The following is a 22515-nucleotide window of genomic DNA, read 5'->3' on the forward strand; positions in this document are numbered from 1 at the left end:
ACAAATATCCGTGAGTAGTGACAATCCCCCCCACCACCCCCGGTATACTCTTCTCTTTGGCCAATGCCAAGGAAATTTCTGCATGATTTTTCTGGGCCCTCTGCTTTTTTTAGTGAATGCATTTTCCAACTCATCCCAAAAGCAGAGTCCTCAAGTTTTGTTGTCCAATCTTGGTGCCATGATGTCGGCTTCACAATGATTTGACTGCAGGGAAGGTTTTGATTGGAGCACACCCCCACTCTAAAGACCAAAGTCACACCAAAGGGGAACTCTAAAAGCCAGTCTGTGTAAGTATCTATTGGTATGAAAATAAGTCAGTGTGGTTCTGCGACTTCAAAGTGATGAACTAAAAAAGGAACTGGTGGGTTAGGGGGGAGTCTAGGTCATGCAACCTGAGAAAAAAGAATGTAGTCCTTGGGTCTACTGCAAGTGTCTATGTAGCCAGCATAGATCTCATACGACGAATACTGTCCGCTTCTGGAAACTGCTTCAGACACGGCAGGAGCCCCGCAATCTGCACCGGATTGTGACCACAGACTTCTCAAATGGAGGGCAGTTGAGCATATACAGAGGAAGGAATGTTAAACTTATCACTCCCAGGGTAGGAAAACTCATTTACAAATTGGGTAGGCATTCTACACTCCGTTATATAAACTTACATTTTTTTTAATTGAGTGACTAATTCACACTAATGTAAAATTTGCAGTACCTTAGCCAATGCACAATCATGACTTTCAGTAATAACATAATAAAGGTCATTTGAAGTGCCTGATGATTGGCTGCGAAATATTGTTTAAAGATATTAGAGTGGTCCAAATTTAGTCAGTGACAAAGTATGGTGGAACAGAATATCGAGGATAAGCATATCATGTTTTATAAAATAGACAGGGGGTAGTAGTGGCACAGACAGTCGCACATCAGAAGAACAAAGAAGTGTAAAGATGGGCAGTGTGTTGGCAAATTCCAAGTATGAAAAATAAGTAGCTTAGGTGCGAATCAGGGTAACAGAAGCAGCCCACTACCTTGGGTGTTGATTCAAGGTTCTCCAAAAAGATTGCCATGCTAAACTTTATACAGACAAATGTACCCCGGCACTCAACAATATTACTATAACATTGATTTTTTAAACTTGAAACACAAGATCCATGTATTCTGCTGATCGCTCAAATCACAGGATATAACAATATTTGGATTTGTACTGGGGATCTCTAAAATTTTATAATCAGTGTGACAATTAGTCAATACATACTGTACATATATTCATACAAGAAAAAGATTTTTTCAAAAGCATTTCATGTTTATACAGTTATTTTTTCAAGGTCCAGTTCTTGATGCTGTAAGAACAGAATAGCACGGTGAAATAGAGACATGACAGTCGACACATGTTTTGTTACATTCGTAATTTCTTCAAGGCTTAGCTACATAAGGGGGGCGATCCTCAAATGTTCATAGAGAATCCACCAATGTCGTGTGGGCTTTATAATGAAAAAGAGAGTAGCCAAGAAATATTTCCTTATATGTGCTGCTTGAAATCTGTTGATGTCTTTCAAACGTCGTGGAAGAGCCACAGGAAAAAACTATTTCAGCAGTTCATGTGGTCTAGACTTATCAAGCATTAAAGTGCTAGTCAGAGGGAGCGGAGGATATGGGCATGAACTCATTACAATTCATGAGTCGATTCTCCAAATAGGTAGTCCTCCATTCCTAATCTGTGCAAGGTTGTCGTCAAAATATATTGTATGCCTATAAGTTGCGTGATTAAAAAAGTAGAGGTACAAGCAATGTGCAACTTAAGGGCAGTGATACGTCCTTTTATGAGTCTATTTTTTGTCAAGTCTAGGCTGAAGTATGACCCCGTAACTATTTAGATGAGTCCGCTGTCTCATGGCACACTGGTCCAAGTAAAGTTATCTTCGGGAATACTATCCATGATTAAAATGTCATTAACGAAAATATTGTGGTTTTTAATGTTTTTTGTTTTTCAAAACGTGTTTAAGTTATATACGTTTTTATTTTTTAAGTATTGGTTAAATTTTTATTTTACATTTTAAATTGATTAAAATTTAACTTTTTTCATGTTTTAGGGTTTAAAGAGGGATTGGGTGAGTAATAATGGTTAATTATTTTGTTAATTATTTTATACATTTTTTATTTCAATATATTTCCGATTTTAATTGTTACTAATGTATTTATTTCTTATTTTATTGGTAAATATACTTTTAATAATATTTTTGGGGCTGTGCAGTTTATTGTGGGCTATGGTAGGTAGTTCTTTATTTCTATTATATGTTATTCAGCTCATTTTTACAGATAGTTTGTTTAAATTAAATAATTATTTTATTAATTAATCAAAATATTTTAAAAACTAAGGGGTCTATTACGATGGCGGGCGGACACCGCAACGGCTAAAGGGACCGCCCGTCATAGGTGCGGCAAGCCCGCCATTCTAATTAGGATGCCCCCGCCACACTGGCGGGTGCATCCCGCATTTCTTACATTGCAGCGCGTGGTGCTGTCAGCAGCACCCGCCGCAATGTAACAAATGCATGTCGTGCATTTGCATGCACAATGTGACAGACACCGTGTGGTGCCTGCCACCTTGTGCATGCAAATGCAGGGTGGTGCCATAGGTACCCCCAATGTGCACCCCCACCCCTCCAACACCCTGGCGGCCCACAACAGGCCCCCAAATGCAGAAACCGCATGCCTTTCCATGGCAGCAACGCCGCCATGGAAGGGCTGCTCTCCTCAATCATCATAATATGGATGGCGGTATCTTGCAGACACTCCACCATATTATACATGTTTTCCGCCTGGTCGACGAGCCGACTGGCGGAAAAGCAGAGGACGGCCTTTCTGTCTGCCTCGGACAGGTTTTTTTTAGGTATGGATGCCGGGCAGATCGCCCCCGTCGAGCGAGCGGTGGCTACCACCGGCCCAGCAGGAGCGATCTGTACGACATCCTAATGGGGCCCTAATATTGAATATGTGGTTCAATTACTAAAAGAAATATTTTGAAAAAATTGTGCTTTTTATGTTTTTTACAGGGTCTGTTGTGTATTGTTTTTCAATTAAACACATTTACATTATAGTGATATTCATTGTTTTGGTTTTAAGTTTTTACATTTTGACCATTTTAATTATAGTGAAATATAGGTGTGCAGTATTTAAATAAATATTTTATACTGAAACAAAAATATATCATTTATTACAAAATACATTGATGGTTAATTTTCCCCCTTATTACTATATTAATTTTTATGTAATATCTCTAAATTACATTATTAAATATTTTTGATGTCCTACTCGTTGATATATACATAAGTGTAAAACTCAGCAATGAAAACAAAATCACTAATTTAAATGTACTAAAAGTATTAAAATGTAAAAATGTTATTATGTTACATTACATTGTATCATATATAAACATATATATATATATATATATATATATATATATATATATATATACATATATATATATATATATATATATACATACATATGTGTATATATATATATATATAAATATGACATATATATGTGTGTATATATATATAGAAAAATATTATTTGAAAATATTATATTTAAATATATTAATAACATATATTTTCGATACTATGCTAAACCGAAACTCTGGTCCTCCACTGACCCACCACTACCCCTTAGCACTCCTCCATGCTCACAATTCCGGTGGCCTCTTGCAACGGTGCTGCCACACCGCAACTTACAACGTGGAAGGAGTCTTCCCCAGGTACCTCCTGCTGTTCTACCTGCACCACCACACCCACTAACCCAACACCCAAAGACGCACACTGACAGCAGCCAACACCCACACCCCACTCCTTGATATCATTCATGCTCCTCTACATCCTCTCACTCAACAAACACGCTACAGAGATTTCAGACCTACTGGATGGTCCCTACCTGGCCCTCCTTTTCCTCATTGTAACATGGCTGGCCAGAGCATCAACACCTGACATCACCACAGCAATCTCCGGAGACTACAATATTGTCAGGCAGGGCCGCCAAAGCGCACCCAGCGAAGACACTATCAGCTCTAGCACAAACTCATAAACCTGAATCAACTACATGGACCACCTCAAATTTAAACCTCAAGTCACAGCCAAACTCAATTTAAGCAGAACTCTAGTCTACCTACCCTCAGGACCATGAGCCAACTTCACCAGCAACATCTCAGACTTCGTCATGCCAACAGCCATTGACTCCAGCATCTACATCCTTCTAGGAAATCTCAAATTTCACCTAGAAGAAATGACCAACCCCAACTCAGATGCACTCCTTGGAAGCCTTGGAAACCTCCGACTCACCCAATACAGAAATACTACCACCAGCAAATCCAGCTAAACAAAAGGAAGGTTCTCGTTGAGCATATCGACAACAGCTCTAACAACAGAAAATAAATCTTTGCTCTTATCAAGGACTTCACCACATCAGCAGCAAGCACCAGCAACATTATCCCAAACCAGGAACTGTGCAACAACATCTCAGACTTGTTCTGCAACAGAATCACAGCCATTTTCACAAATTTCAACCTAGTACTAGACGCCATCTACTTTTCAATAAGCCTTTTGGCATCAGACAAAAGAGATACCCTTACAACATGAAGTCCTATCACCACAGAGGTAAACACAGCAATCATGAAGACCTTCCTCTTTGGGCCCTGTCTGACCCTTGCACCCACCACACCTTGAACAAAGGTCAAACTCCCATTATCAGAGCTCTCGTTCCTGTTCCTAACATCTCCATTGACACAGCCACATTTCTGGAAGCATGGAAGCATTCACTCACCAATGGGCTCCTGAAGAAGCCCTCAGCAGACCCATCCAAACTTGTGAACTACCAACCATTCTCTTTCCTCTCATACGCGGCCAAGGTCCTAGAGAAAGACACCAACAGACACCTTGCCGACTACCTCACCAACCACCAGTTCCTCAATGCCACACGATCAGGCTTCAGACCTAACCACCTCATAACAGCCCTCATAGCATCAACAGTTGACATCCAAATGATCCTCAACAGAAGAAAGACTGCAGCACTCATCCTACTTGACCTCTCTGCAGCCTCCAACACAGTCCATCACATCATGATCCGATGACTCTGCGAGGCTGGCATTGAAGGGTCCACCCTCTTAAGGATATGCACTTTTTTTTACTGGAAGTACACAAACTGTCAACACCCCACCCTACTCCTCAGAAGCCCATAAGCTTATTTGCAGAGTTCTGCAAGGTTTCTTCTTCAGCCCAACCCTTTTCAACATCTACAAGATTCCACTGGCAATAGCATGTACAAAATCAACATGCCCACCTATGCTGACAACACACAACTGATTCGGTCCCTCTCTGACAAATCACCGAACTCCAGAAACAACTTCAAAGTGTGCATGACCTAAGTAGCCATCTGAATAAAGCCCAACTGCCTCCAACTCAACTCAGAAGATCGAAGTAGTAATTATCAGAAAGGATACCTTGCCTGGAACTCTGTCTGTTGTCCTACAGCCTTAAGACCCACCCCCCAGCACACAACCAATAAACCTCAGGATCATCATAAACAGCAAGCTGGACATGTCCACCGTAATCAACTCAGTCACCTCAGCTACCTGCAACATGAGAAAAACTGTCACTCAGCCCACAGCACCAGCAAACTAGACTACAGGAACACCCTCTATGCAGGAATCGCGAACTAACTCACAAAAACACTTGAGACCGTCCAAACTGAAGCAGCCAGACTGGTCCTCAACCTTCTACAATGGTCTCATCTAATCGCAAATTACGACCAACTTCAAGTTGGTGGTAATTTGAAAATCCTTAGAAAAATGCGCAAAAGTGAATTTTTTTAAGTGCCATGTGGCGCATACACATGCCCTTACGGGATGTGTGTGCGCCACATGTGCACACTTACCTTTTTTGGGGGTGCATCAGGAGGGCCTTATGGCTCCCTGGCACACTTGCAATTGCATTCGCACTTTGCGATTACCTATTTGGTAATCGCAAATTACGAATGTCTTCCCTTTCATTCCTATGGGCTTATAAGCCCATAGGAATGGATGGGAATGCATTCCTTAATAGCGAATCGCAGTTGGCGATTCGCTATTAAGGAATATGTGGGAATCGCTATTTTTTTGCTAAACCTACATACATTGCATTTTGCGATTTTAAAATAGCGAATCGGTACAATTCGCTATTTTAGAATCGCAAAATGCAATTTTGATACATCTGACCCTGAAGACCCTGCTTTAAATTGTTAATTGTGGCCTGGCAGCTCTTACTTATTTCATACTTTTTCCACCTTCCACATGCTTATAGAGTTCTGTTGTTTTATCAATAGTGCTAAGAAGCTACAGCGAATGTTGCACTCTACAGAAAATAAATCATATAATAAGATAACAGAGGATTGATAAAGTTGCTGATCAATAGCCATTGGTGGCGAGCTAGAATATCGCTACAAGCCGCTCATTAATAGTATCTACATTTTACCTTCAGTGGCTTTATTCCATTGTTTTAACTTTTTATTTCTCTTCTTGTCTCACTCATTGCTCCACATTTGTGAATCAATCAATCAATCAATCAAAGACATTTATAGAGCGCACTACTCACCCGTAGGGTCTCAAGGCGCTGGGGGGGGGGGGGGGGGGGGGGTGCCGTTACTGCTCGAACAGCCAGGTCTTGAGCTTCTTCCTGAAGGAGAGGTGGTCTTGGGTCAGGCGCAGGTCGGGAGGGAGGGAGTTCCAGGTCTTGGCGGCCAGGTAGGAGAAGGACCTTCCTCCTGTTGTCGCTCTTCGGATGCGGGGGACGGCGGCGAGGGCGTGGCTGGTTGATCGGAGGTGGCGCTTGGGAGCGTAGAAGTTGATTCGGTTGTTGAGGTAGCTCGGGCCTTGATCGTGTAGAGCTTTGTGTGCGTGGGTGAGGAGACGGAAGGTGATTCTTTTGTTGACGGGGAGCCAGTGCAGGTCTCTCAGGTGTCCGGAGATGTGGCTGTTTCGTGGGATGTCGAGGATGAGTCTGGCTGAGGCGTTCTGGATCCGCTGGAGTCTCTTCCGGAGCTTGGCGGTGGTTCCGGCGTAGAGGGTGTTGCCGTAGTCCAGTCGGCTGGTGACGAGGGCCTGGGTGACAGTCTTCCTGGTCTCGGTGGGGATCCACCAGAAGATCTTCCGTAGCATGCGCAGGATGTTGAAGCATGACGAGGAGACGGCGTTGACTTGTCTGGTCATGGAGAGGGAGGAGTCCAGGATGAAGCCCAGGTTGCGTGCGTGGTCCGTCGGTTTGGGTGCGGTGCCCAGGGCGGGGGGCCACCAGGAGTCATCCCAGGCGGAGGGCGAGGAGCCCAGGATGAGGACCTCCGTCTTGTCTGAGTTCAGTTTCAGGCGGCTGGTCGTCATCCACTCGGCTACATCTTTCATCCCTTCGTGCAGGTTGGCTCTGGCGGCGGCGGGGTCGTTGGTCAGGGAGAGGATCAGCTGGGTGTCGTCGGCGTAGGAGATTATGTTGAGGTTGTGTTGGCGTGCGATGGCCGCGAGGGGGCTCATGTAGACGTTGAAGAGGGTGGGACTCAGCGAGGATCCTTGAGGGACGCCGCAGATGACTTTGGTGGCCTCTGACTTGTACGGTGGTAGGCCGACTCTCTGTGTTCTTCCGTCGAGGAAGGAGGTGATCCATTCCAGTGCCTTCTCCTTGATTCCGACGTTGCCGAGGCGCTGCACTAGGGTGCGGTGGCAGACAGTGTCGAATGCCGCGGAGAGGTCCAGGAGGATGAGGGCCGCTGTTTCTCCATTGTCCATCAGGGCTCGGATGTCATCGGTGGCAGCGATGAGGGCGGTCTCGGTGCTGTGGTTGGCTCGGAAGCCAGACTGTGAGGGGTCGAGGGATCCATTCGTCTCGAGGAAGGCGGCCAGCTGTTTGTTGACGGTCTTCTCGATGACTTTGGCCGGGAACGGGAGGAGCGAGATGGGACGGTAATTCTTGAGCTCGGTGGGGTCCGCTGTAGGTTTCTTGAGTAGAGCGCTGAGTTCGGCGTGCTTCCAGCTCTCAGGGAAGGTGGCGGTGTCGAAGGAGGTGTTGATAATGTCCCGCAGGTGGGGTGCGATGACAGCGTCGGCCTTGTTGAAGACGTGGTGAGGGCAGGGGTCGGTCGGAGATCCGGAGTGGACGGAGTTCATTGTGCGGACGGTATCTTCGATGCTGATCGGAGTCCAGGCGCGGAGGGTGGTGGTGGGTGGTGTTGCTGCGGTCGTGGCGTGCGTTGGTTGGATGCTGAAGCTGTTGTGTATGTCCGCGATCTTGTTGTGGAAGTAGGAGGTGAACACCTTCTGCTAGTACAAGTTGTGTCTCCTTCAGTCACCTTACTTTTGATCTGCTCATGTAGCTGTCTGCGTGGGACATTTGCACCCTACACATCCTCAGTAACATATCAGGATCTACCACAATCTAAGTGGAGTCCACCGTATGCCCTAAAGTGCCGGATCAATGTTGGATTTCCAGAATTGCAATGTAAGAACAATTTAAAGAAACAATATATATAGTGAAGGGACAATAGTCCTCTCGTGGCTGTGGAATCCGTGCCATCTGGCCCCTATTTGCCTTGTTCTGTTCCTCCTTGTGTACAAGTGGACACCTCTTGGGTCACTTGAGACACAAGATGTAGTGACCCATGCTCTACTGTCTGCTGACCAGCAGCTGAAAGTAAAGTTGATGGTGGCTGTGTGCAAATATTATGGTTATCAAATTATGAATTAAACATGTGTTTTGTTTTATACAAAATTATTACAGCCCTGAAGAAGTTCCAAACATGCAGAAGGAAACGTGTTGTCTAGGTTACATTGTAATTGGTTGAAAGTGTGGCCTGTGAGGGGAATCAAATAAAAGCACTTCATTCTATACTCCAGTGAAATCCATGGTTATTTTGAAAACTTAAATAATTATTTCATTTGAGAGCATTAATGATGCATTGTATTTAGTTTGAAATTCGATTACATGATGATTAGTACTTTCTATAGCTTGTTCACTTTTGATAACGGCCAATAGCAGGTTCTTGTGCAGCTAAGTTCTGATGGGCATGTACCCAACCGTGATAATAATACTAGGGGAACCGACTTGTGTGTGCCCCTTTGCCAACCTTCTTTAGGTTGGCCTGTGATCTTCATGCTTGCTCTTATTTTTACTCCACAAAATAACTTCAACAAAATCACTGATCCATCTCTTTATAGCAACTGTAATTTTACGAGCTATGAAAGCAAGCGATGGCCTTGGTTCCAATCCAGAATACGAGCTTCCAATTGTGAAAGATAAGGCAGGTAAGACGCCCAAGGTCTTCAACACTCTGGACTGGTAACTGGGATTTATGGGAAGATCCCAACCACACTACCATAACTGGGGAAACTAGAAGATAAAGTCATACTGAGGTAAAGGGATATGCCCAAGACCACACAATTTGTGGAAGAGCAGGAGCTTAAAGGTTCATTATGATGGCGGGCGGACATCAGTCCGCCCTCCATCATAACGGTGATAGGACCACCCAGACTGCGGCGGTCTCACCAGAGCAATCAGGCTGCGCCCACCATCCTGGCCTTTTACCATTGCGGACGGTGCTGCTGGCTGCAGCACCGTCCGCAATGGTAAAAGAGGGTGCAGAGCATTTCCCTGCACCCCGTGGTAGGCACCACTCGGTGGCTGCCACTAGGTGCAGGGAACTGCAGGGGGGTACCATGGGTACCCCGCCAGTGCACCCCCTCCCGCAAGAGGGGGCCTGCAATGGGCCCTCAAAGCCAATCCCCACCAGCCTTTCAATGGCCTCTTTGACGCAATGGAAAGGCCCCTCAAACACCCACATCCTAATATGTCTGGCGGTGCCTGATAGGCATAGCCACCATATTAGTGGTCCAGCTCTGCCCGGCAGGCAATCGTGACGATTGCCACCGGTGGAAAAGCGTCGAATGGACTTTGCGTCTGCCGCGATACCCACCGCCATCCTAATATGGCGAAGATTAAATCTCATTACAATGGCGGAACGATCGCCACCACCGCCCCCGGCGGTGTCGATCGTTCCGCCATCGTAATGAGCCCCTAAGTTAGAACTCTGGTCACCGGCTACAATGTAACTATCAGACAACCACATCTCTTCCAATTGATGGGTCCAACTGGTTCCAAATCCTAAGGGTTGCGAACGAGCACATAGTGCCTAAGTTAAAGTAGGGTGATAACGGAAAATCTGCTAATTTGTGCATGTTTCCTATCTGGTGGAGAATACACCAATTGAATCTTCTATACCATCGTATTCCTGTGGTGGAGGTAATTCTGTCAGCGGATTCTCCACCAGAAGGGAAACCTAAAGCAGAGGCTTTAGCACCTCGTCCACAAGGCTGTGGATTTTCCACTTCCACCCTTTTCTCCATCAGGCTCTTTGCTTTGTTGGGTCAAGCCCTTGGACAAGGTCCCATTCCAGCCTGGAACTGCAACGGAGACGCTGTAGCGCCCAGTGCTGGCTTCATGGCTCACAGCGTCAGAAATCAGCCTCCAGCTGTCCTGCCATCCCTGTCCGCCTTCATTGTACTCCTGGCTCACAGCCTGCTCCGAAAACAGACCAGGACATGATGAGGCTGCATTTTTATAATTAGAGTTGGATAAATATGCCTTCCGATGACATTTCTTGGTCAATCTGCTGAAAATGCATTTGTTTGCAAAATGTTAACAGCCATGAACAGCCCGGCAAAGTTGTCTAATTTCAAGATAATGACGCGGTCTGGCGGGCCCCTAATAAAACTCGCAGATAGGGTCCTTTCTGTAATTGGAAATGCCTCCCACAATGAACTTATGAAGGGTCCTTGCTGAGTTTTGGGAAATCTGCTGATGTGTTTTCAGCTAAGTCCAGAGATGGTTTCTTCCTCAGAAGTTAAAACATCGAACAATAGGAAAACATTCAGAGAAAACTCAAGGACCGACTCATAAGGCCGTTTGCGCCCTTCATTTTGACGTAAGTGCGCAAATGTCAGTACTGACCAGTGTAAGAGCACACCTGGGACTCACAAAATGTGAATTTACACCCGTAAATTGATGACTCCAGTAGAGTGCAATTTTGCGTGGGTGTAAATTTACTCCCACTGCTGGGGAGGGAATGGTCTAGGATGAAGTGTCATAACAAGTTGGTAACCATCCATCAACTTGAAGGAACACCCGACATTGGTAAAAGTGTGTGAAAAGTCATTGGTCCACAGAGAAAAAAATCCTCAGGAGAATAGAAAAAGTTAGCCACAGCAAATGGCTTTATTCTTAGCGTGTATGCATATGTAAATGAATGACCAGCCTTTAACCTGATAGACATTGATATTTGGTTACACAAAAAAAGGAGCGAGAGGAACCTCTCCTTTTCCAGCCTTCCTTTTGAATAACCAAAACGCTCACACAACAAAGAAACAAGCATTTACAATGCAACGGTCTCGTCTTTGCAAAAGTTAGAGCTATTGGCATTGTAAATGACAAATTTGTCATTTATGTGTTGGTTTTGAAAACAGATAAATAAATGGCATTGTCACACACAAACACAAAGACCCACACCCACACACACACACAGAGACCCTCACACACACAGAGCCCCCCACACACACAGAGCCCCCCACACACACAGAGCCTCCCACACACACAGAGCCTCCCACACACACAGAGCCACACTCACACAGAGCCACACACACACACAGAGCCACACACACAGAGCCACACACACACAGAGAGCCACACACACACAAAGCCCCCCACACACACAGAGCCCCCTACAAACACAGAGCCACACACACACACAGTCACACACACACACAGAGCCACACACAGACAGAGCCACACACACACAGAACCACACACACATACCTAGCCACACACACCCAGAGACACACACCCAGAGACACACACACACAAAGACACACACACAGAGCCACACACACACACAGCCCCCCACACACAGAGCCCCCCGCACACACAGAGCCATACTCACACAGAGCCACACACACACAGAGCCACACACACAGAGCCACACACACACACATATAGCCACACACACACAGACACAAACACAGAGCCACACACACAGAGCCACACACACACACAGAGCAACACACACAGAGCCCCCCACACACACAGAGCCCCCCACATACACAGAACTCCCCCCATACACACAGAGCAACACACACACACATAGAGTCACACACACACAGAGCCACACACACACAGCCACACACACACAGAGCCACACATACACAGAGACACACACACAGAGCCACACACACACAGAGCCACACACACAGAGCCACACACACAGAGCCACACACACACAGAGCCACACGCACACAGCCACACACACACAGAGCCACGCACACACACAGAGACACACACACAGAGACAAACACACACAGAGCCACACTCACACACAGAGCCATACACACACACAGAGACACACACACAGAGCCACACACACACAGAGCCACACACACACACAGAGCCACACACACACAGACACACACACTGAGAAACACACACAGAGACACACACACACAGAGCCACATACACACAAAGAGCCACACACACACACAGACACACACACAGAGCCACACACACACAGAGCCACACACACACACACACACACAGAGCCCCCCCACACACACAGAGGCCCCCACACTCATAGAGCCACACACACAGAGAGCCACACACACACACACAGCCACACACAGAGCCACACACACACAGAGCCACACACACACAGAGACACACACACAGAGACACACACATACAGAGCCACACACACACACACACAGAGCCCCCCACACACACAGAGACGTTGCATTGAAAATGCTTGTTGTTAAAATAATTGGTTTGAGCCAGTCCTTCCATCTGTAGAGCGGGGCAGGTGCATGTTAAGTGGGTAAACTGCTTTATTCTGACACGTTCTGCTGGTGGAGATCTTTAAGGCAACCATATGCTATTCTGTGCATGCATTGGCCTTAAGAAAGCACTAATGACCCAACGATGGCTGTTTACAAACACAAACGTAAGCATACAGATTCCTACTCAAAGACTTACACACTTAACCACGGGCAAACACAGGCATAGACACGTACGCAGGCACAAATACACACAGACTCACAGGCACACAGACACACAGATCCAGACACACCATCCAACACGCTGATCCACACGGCACGCACATACAATCACACACGCACATACACATAGACTCACAGATCCAGACACACTCACAGATCCAGACACTCCATCAAACAAGCACACATAGACCCACAGATGTGCACACACCAATACAGATCCAGACACACAATCAGACAGGCCCGCGCACACACATGTGCATACACGAACACGAGCACACATGTAATCACGCACACACTAAGAATCAGAGAAGAGAGCCAGGATGAAGTGTGCAGATTGGAGGGGGATAGGCACAACCCATTCCCACCCTCACCCACTCCCTATAAATCATTCAAAAAAGGACCGACTCTCAGGGCTGAGACCCCGAGTGATCCCATAAAAGGAGCAGCAGGAGCATAGACGTGTACACTGGCACAAATACACACAGACTCATAGATCCAGACACACCATCCAACACACTGATCCACACGGCACGCACATACAATCACACACGCACATACTCAGAGATCCCAACACACAGATGCAGACACACTCACAGATCCAGACACACACCACCAAACAAACACACATAGACCCACACATGCGTACACACAAATACAGATCCAGACACACAATCAGACATGCCCACGGAAGCACGCACACACGTGCATACACGAACGCGCGCACACATGTAATCACACACACACTAAGATGCAGAGAAGAGAGCCAGGATGAAGTGTGCAGATTGGAGGGGGATAGGCACAACCCCTTACCACTCTCAAACAGTCCCTATCAGCCGACGCTGAGACTCGAAGCTGGTTCCCCGGCTCCAAAGTGGGCAGGTCTGACCGTCACTCCACATAAAGTTGAAGCATAGGTTCAAGAGGGGTAAGTTGGCGGGTACCCCCTCCCTCCGTAATGGCAGCCGCAGAGCCCGGCTGCAGTGCGACTCCCCGCTGCCTTGATAAGAGGTGAACGCCTGTGTGTTTTGTTTCCCTTGAGAATGGAAAATGTAAGGGGGAATAACACTGCCAACAAACACAGAAGGCGTGCCACCAAATAGCGTTAATGGCTTTGGGAGAGGGGGTTGCACTTTTAGCAAAACTGCACGGATTCTTCCAGTCTTCAGCCCCTTGCAAGGACTCCCCGTTCCTGGAGACAGCCCTCCATTATGTGAAAAAAGAGAGCATTTACTCATCACATTTAGGGTAAGAAACTATGAGCAGGTTGTCTGCCCTGAGCTGGAAAGCGCCTAGTGCCTGGAAGGTATCCGGGCTGCACAGCATACTGGGGTACAGCATTCCCTGGTAGGGGAACAGCAGCTCTTCTGAGGCCTTCTCCTTCACTGCAGCAGCGAGTTTTTCATTCATTTCCACCAATCTCTTCAAGTTTGACATCTCGGTGCAGACTGTGCGAGGCGCTATCTGTAGGAGGGGAGGGCGGTGAGGCACTGTGTGGAGGAGGTGAGGGCTGCGAGGTGCTGTGCCAAGGAGGGCTTCGAGGCACTGTGCCAAGTAGGGCTGCGATGCGCTATGCCAAGAAGGGCTGTTAGGCGCTGTGCCAAGGAGGGCTTTGAGGCGCTGTGCTGAGGAGGGCTTTGATGCGCTGTGCTGAGGAGGGCTTAGATATGAAACACAACAAGGGCACCCAAACGAGTCAGCAAAGGACCTCGGGGAACATATGAGTGAAAACAACAGTGGTCCTATGCAAGGAATGAGTTTACACAAAGGATAAATATAGACACAATGGATACTATATTCTCAGTTGACTTGCCCAGTCGGGCAGAGGTCTAATATTTAATTTTCAACACGGTTTTTTGAGAGATACCTTCAACAATTTTTTGGAGGAGGGCACAAGCCTGTACCCAAACGTTTACAAATTGTCATGGTTAGCAGAGTGGATAGAGAGTAGAAAAGATTTTTAGGCAAAAAAGCTATTATGTTTCTGTGCATATAGCGATAACAGAATTTGCATTCACACCATTACTTGAATTATAGCGATTAATACACAAGACAGTATATGGTGTAGTAAATGTCGACGGCGTTTCGATCCCATTACACAATTACAGGGATCATCATCAGGACTGAATAATGCCTAATTATTCCTAGCCATGATAGCCTAGAGGAGAAGGGGAAAAAATGAAAAGAGTTGTCCAAGAGAGGACGCATTTTAATGATCACTTAAACGTTTTACATTAGTCAATGATCTCAGTATATGGCATGTGTGACATTCAGTGCTGCCTTAAGGGCCTATGTCCTATGTTTGTGCAATTTAAGGTGAAGTAAAAAGGAGCAGTTTACAGGGAGTATAAAAGAATTTTACTCTTTTTTTAAAAAAGTAACAGAAACAAACCAATATTCATGCAAGAACCGTTTGTCAAGACAATGCCACTGTCCCTGGTATGCACAGAGAAGAGTTTGTAAATGCCATAGACTCAGCGAGCATGTCAGCATGCGAAGATTACTAGAGTGTTACGGCGGAAGTGAATAGCTCCAGTGGACGTGCCACAATGGTGGTGACTGGTCGTTGGGGGCGACGGTAGTGGTTAAAAAGTGATCAGTGATGAATAATAAAAGCGGCGAGGGTTTATAAAGTGCCTAGGAAGCATGCTGCGCAATTTTCAACATACCGCGGTGTGCGAGAGCCACGTAGTGGTTGCCGGCCGGTATTTGATGAGGGCTGCAGTAGTGACCTGTAAGAGACCAGTAGGTCTAAGAACAGTCCAGAACAACGGAGAGTGGGAGAATGAATCACGCTGAGTGCGACTACTTACCCGGGAAGGAAAAGTGGCTTCCCGACCACTAGGGCAATATCAGAGTAACTGCAATGAGCGGGCGGATTTAATTAACGGGAACAATCTCCTAAAGGGAAGCCGGGAGAGACAGCTAATGAGTCTCGCAAAATTACCGGGCAGTCGTGTAAATTAAATAAAACATGCACGCAAGTAGCTTACCCCGTTAAACGAATGACGCGCCAACAATGGGTTTGGTCGTCAGAGGAGGGCTTAGAAGCGCTGTGTGAAGTAGGGCTGCGATGCGCTATGACAAGAAGGGCTGTGAGGAGCTGTGCCAAGGAGGGCTTTAAGGAGTTGTGCCGAGGAGGGCTGCGATGCGCTGTCCCAAGGAGGGCTGCGAGGCGCTGTGCCAAGGAGTGCTACGAGGTGGGGAGGAGGGGAGGCCAGTGAGGCGCTGTGCGAAGGAGGGGAGGGCGGCGAGCCGCTGGGTGGGAGAAATAAGCAGAGACGGCTACTTGTGCGGACTCCCCACCAGGGCTGCATGGGGGTGGGGAGGCGGCCCAATAGAGGTCTTAGCAGGCACTTGCCAACAGCTGCAGCCTTTATCCGCAGGCTCCTCAAATAAACACAGCTTTCACATCAGCCAGTCTGTCACATGACCCGCAGAGCCACTTCAGAAGGATGGGGAGGGTGGGGAGGCACGGGAGCTGCAGGGGCGGGAACTCATAACGTTTAACGTTTTTCGTCTCGGCTCATATTCATAGCACACAGCAAGATTAGTCCTTTGAGGTCAGACATTTTACAATGCGAAATAAAAGACTGGAAGGCCGAGCATTTGAAGAGGACGATATATTTCATAACCCCCAGGTACAGTCTGCATTAAATCTCTCCTGATATGCTGCTCTGGAAACCTGAAGCATCACCTTTCCTACAAGCAGTACAGAAAACAAGCATGTGCCACGACGCCAAGACATTCTCTTTTAGCCCTGTCCTTTTCAGAAGGGCTCAGCATGACTTCCTGCTGACTTGAAAGGTTCCTTATCTTATTTATAGGGCCATCTGGACCCATAAAGAAGATAAGAAACCTTTTACTTCAGCAGAAAGTCAAGGAACCCAATCTGAAAAGGACGGGGCTTAAAGAGAAAGAAGAACATCACTAGGACCACTTCTCCAATGGCTGGCCACCGTTTAGTAGGCCAGCCAATGGAGAAGAGGGGCGGGGCTTAACCTCATTAGTGATATTCTCTCTATCTCATGAAATCTCGCCAGCGAGACTGCGCAAACGCAGACATCGCAGGCTGAGACCTAAAAAGGAGGTAGTTAAAAGGGTTGTATGATGATACAACGCATGCCTGAACAACGAATGCCTGTACCACGCAGTCTCTACCACAACCCAGTCTTTACCACGCATACCTATACGATGCAATTTCGTAGTAAAGACTTAATGGTTAAAGGGACATGCGTGCTAAAGATCATACCCCTGCCCTTACCCTGTAGACTATCCCTTTTTCCCCGTGCCATGAGCCTGAAAAATTAACCACACTCCCCAAAAACTGGGATAACTCACGAGTGTCTCTATATAGAAGTGACATGTAAGGTCACCTCATATAAAAATATACTTAGACGCTGCGTTGGGCAGGTTTAAGTGTAGGACCTTAGTACTCAGGAAGGCACTTTATAAAAACCTTGCATTTTTCCTTTGAGGTGGTGGTTATCTATTTTTACTACATCCTTTTCCCCTTGTGGTGTGAGACCTTGATATTTGCCAGAGTTGTATCCTTTCATCCAAATAAACCATTTCACCCCATCTTGATTGATTTAATGCCAGGAGGTCTCTATCTCTAAGAACAAGTGAATGTGCAATGTCAATGTTAGAAATGGAGGTTGACAGAGTATAAACCCTGTACAAGCAGGAGCCACAATCCTTGTCAGGGTAAGTCGGTTACAACATCTAAACTAGCCTGTGCTCACCCTCTGGTAGCTTGGCACAGAGCAGTCAGGCTTAACTTAAGAGTCAATGTGTAAAGTATTTGTGCAACACTTTAATTAAAGTGAAAGCATCACAAGAGACTTCACAGCAGTTTAATAAATTATTTATCTGAGTAAAGCAAGACCAAAACAACGAAAATCCAAACAGTAGAAGTTGCAATATGAATTTGTAATGATTAAATCCAAAATCAACCCTTAAAAGTCAATAGCACTAAAAGGTTACTTGAGGTCACGCGATACAGCGGAAAATCCAAAGTTTCGGCCGACTGTGATAGAGGGCAGGCAAGCTACAGGATCCACACAGGGCCTGCTAAAAAGTGCCTTGTACGGAGGAAGCGTCGCCATCGAGGACTCCCTGTATCTGTTCCGATTCATTGAGTAGGGTCAATACCTCGGAGTCGAGTCTCGTCTCACAATAGCTGTCAACGGATCAGCGCTGCGCTGTCGTCAAGCCTTGCAGTCGAAACCTGTGTTGCCGTTGGATAGGCACTGCATCAGTGCGGGGCGGCACTGCGTTGGTTCCGATCAGCGCAAAGAGGTCACTGCATTGATTTTCACCAAAAACAGATGCAGGAACCCACGTTTGAGGTCTAGTACTGAAGGGTACACCTCAGGCAAGGGTAGGACTCACAGACATCATAGTCCAACAGCACCGCAGAGTTGCAAGAAGTCTTTTGTGACCCTGAGATTTCAGAAGAGAAGCCAAAAAGTCCTTGGAGAAACTTGGGTTTAATTATGTAGAGATCGGGTCAGTCCCTCTCACTCCCAGGCAAGACACAGCTGGCAGCAGGCCAACACAACAATGCAGTTAGCAAGTGGCAGTACCTCTTACAGCACAGCAGCTCTTCTTCAGCCAGAATGTCCTTAGTTCCAGGAATGTTCTGAGTACATGGTGTCAGAGGTCGAGTATTATACCCAAGTGTGCCTTTGAAGTGCGGGAGGCATCATAGAGGCCTTCGAAGATATCAAGGTCCCTGCCTTTCCTGCCCTGGCTCCAGACTCACTACAGGGGTGTGCAGCTCTTTTTGTGGGGACAGGCACAGCCCTATTCAGGTGTAAGTGTTAGCTCCTCCCCCAATCTACTTCAGGAAGGCCCATCAGCCTGGTGGTGGGTCATCAGGTAGCAAACGTCACACTTCAGCTCCCTTTGTGTGTGACTGTCTAGAGGGAATGCACAATGTCCAGCTGTCACCCAACCCAGATGTATATTCAGAGACAGACAGAGGCATAGAGGGGTTAATGTAAGAAAATTCCAACTTTCTAAAAGTAGCAATTTCAGAGATGGAAGCTTGCAATGCAAATACTTGTCCTATTGGCAACCACTGGCATCCAATCTGTTGGCATGAGAGAAGCTTGCAACTGTATCTTCTCTTTGTATTAGGGAAGCTTGCACGATTAGTGTCTGTAATATACCTGTGTTGTGTACTGGGGTAACCTGCACTACAAGTGCTTGTATTGTATCTGGTGTGTGTGAATGTGTTAGGGAAGTTGGCATGGAGAGTGTCTGTACTATCCCTGTGCTGTGTACAAGGGAAGCCTGCACTACAATGCCTTCATTGTATCTGCTGTGTGTTAGAGAAGCTTGCATGGTGAATGTCTACAATATATCTGTGTTGTGTACTGGGAAAGCCTGCAATACAAGTGCCTGCATTTCATCAGCTGTGTGTGTTAGGGAAGCTTGGACTGTGGGCGTCTGTAATATTTCTGTGCTGTGTACGACGACAGCCTGCACTATAAGTGCCTGCATTGTATCTGCTGTGTGTGTTATGGAAGCTTGCACTGTGAGACGGTACTATACCGGTGCTGTGTATAAGGAAGGCCTGCACTACAAGTGCCTACATTGTATCTGCTGTGTGTGTTAGGGAGGCTTGTACTGTGAGAGTTTGTACTATACCTTTGCTGTGTATGAGAGAAGTCTACACGTCAAGTGCCTGCACTGTATCTGCTGTGTGTGTTGGGGAATATTGCACTCCCACTGATTTTCCTGAGAAGCGTCACTGTACAATGTACTGCACCTGTTCTGTGTGAGTGAAGCCGCACTGTGAATGCTTGAACTACATTTGTAGTGTGTGAGAAGCTTGCTACTGTGCCTGCTCCATGTTAGCGAACCATGCACCGCTTGTGCCTGTACTGCAACTGCTCTGTATGTGAGGGAGGCTTACACTACAGAAGCCTGTATTGGACCCCCCCCCCTGTGAGTGACGTTTGCTTTTTTATTGTCAGTGCTGGATCTACGTTTGTGTAAAGAAACCTTGCATGCTGCCATTGCAGTGCACATCTAACCTTGCACTGCTGCCACTGCAGTGCACATCTAACCTTGCACTGCTGCCATTGTACTGCACATCTAACCTTGCACTGCTGCCATTGCAGTGCACATCTAACCTTGCACTGCTGTCATTGTACTGCACATCTAACCTTGCACTGCTGCCATTGTACTGCACATCTAACCTTGCACTGCTGCCATTGTACTGCACATCTAACCTTGCACTGCTGCCAGTGTACTCCACATCTAACCTTGCACTGCTGCCATTGCAGTGCACATCTAACCTTGCACTGCTGCCATTGTACTGCACATCTAACCTTGCACTGCTGCCATTGTACTGCACATCTAACCTTGCACTGCTGCCATTGTACTGCACATCTAACCTTGCACTGCTGCCATTGCAGTGCACATCTAACCTTGCACTGCTGCCATTGTACTGCACATCTAACCTTGCACTGCTGCCAGTGTACTCCACATCTAACCTTGCACTGCTGCCATTGTACTGCACATCTAACCTTGCACTGCTGCCATTGCAGTACACATCTAACCTTGCACTGCTGGCATTGTACTGCACATCTAACCTTGCACTGCTGGCATTGTACTGCACATCTAACTTTGCACTGCTGCCATTGTACTGCACATCTATCCTTGAACTGCTGCCATTGCAGTGCACATCTAACCTTGCACTGCTGGCATTGTACTGCACATCTAACCTTGCACTGCTGCCATTGTACTGCACATCTAACCTTGCACTGCTGGCATTGTACTGCACATCTAACCTTGCACTGCTGGCATTGTACTGCACATCTAACCTTGCACTGCTGCCATTGCAGTGCACATCTAACCTTGCACTGCTGCCATTGCAGTGCACATCTAACCTTGCACTGCTGCCATTGTACTGCACATCTAACCTTGCACTGCTTCCATTGTACTGTACATCTAACCTTGCACTGCTGCCATTGCAGTGCACATCTAACCTTGCACTGCTGCTATTGCAGTGCACATCTAACCTTGCACTGCTGCCATTGCAGTGCACATCTAACCTTGCACTGCTTCCATTGTACTGTACATCTAACCTTGCACTGCTGCCATTGCAGTGCACATCTAACCTTGCACTGCTGCCAGTGTACTCCACATCTAACCTTGCACTGCTGCCATTGTACTGCACATCTAACCTTGCACTGCTGCTATTGCAGTGCACATCTAACCTTGCACTGCTGCCATTGCAGTGCACATCTAACCTTGCACTGCTGCTATTGCAGTGCACATCTAACCTTGCACTGCTGCCATTGCAGTGCACATCTAACCTTGCACTGCTGCCATTGTACTGCACATTTAACCTTGCACTGCTGCCATTGCAGTGCACATCTAACCTTGCACTGCTGTCATTGTACTGCACATCTAACCTTGCACTGCTGCCATTGTACTGCACATCTAACCTTGCACTGCTGCCATTGTACTGCACATCTAACCTTGCACTGCTGCCAGTGTACTCCACATCTAACCTTGCACTGCTGCCATTGCAGTGCACATCTAACCTTGCACTTCTGCTATTGCAGTGCACATCTAACCTTGCACTGCTGCCATTGCAGTGCACATCTAACCTTGCACTGCTGCCATTGTACTGCACATTTAACCTTGCACTGCTGCCATTGCAGTGCACATCTAACCTTGCACTGCTGCCATTGCAGTGCACATCTAACCTTGCACTGCTGCCATTGAACTGCACATCTAACCTTGCACTGCTGCCATTGTATTGCACATCTAACCTTGCACTGCTACCATTGCAGTGCACATCTAACCTTGCACTGCTGCCATTGCGACACACTATGTCCAACAGGTATGCCCGGATCTGGGTCTTGTGTTCACTGAGTCATTGACCTCAAGCCAACAGTCATGGATGAGGCCCATGTAGGCCGAGGTCAGGGTGGGATTGCTTTTGTGCCCATCTGTAGTGGATCAGGTCTGACAGTTAGTCAAGTTAGGGGAACATCCATCACAACGCGGTCAAAACACCGCGCTGCCATTACCACGCGTCTTTTACAAAGCAAGTCGTTAGCACGACTTGCGCTGGAGGGTACTCTAGACTAAGGAATAGTAGATTTACTATTCCAACACCTTCCCTACTGTATGTAGGCTGGAGTTGGAATAGTAAATCTTACTATTCCTAAGTCCAGCACCCTACAGCGCAAGTCGTGGTAACGACTTGCGTTGTAAAAGATGCGTTGTGATGTACCGCGATCTAAAAGATCACGTTGTAACATCATACAACCGTAAAGTTACAATTATGTGGAGTTACATATTAATAATACATGCTTCATTACATTTACTCACAATCACAATATTGTTGTAGTTTGTATTCTGAGTACAATGTAATCTCAGAATGATAT

The sequence above is a fragment of the Lissotriton helveticus genome, chromosome 10 (genome assembly GCF_964261635.1).
Source record: "Lissotriton helveticus chromosome 10, aLisHel1.1, whole genome shotgun sequence".
NCBI classification, from domain to species: Eukaryota; Metazoa; Chordata; class Amphibia; order Caudata; family Salamandridae; genus Lissotriton; species Lissotriton helveticus.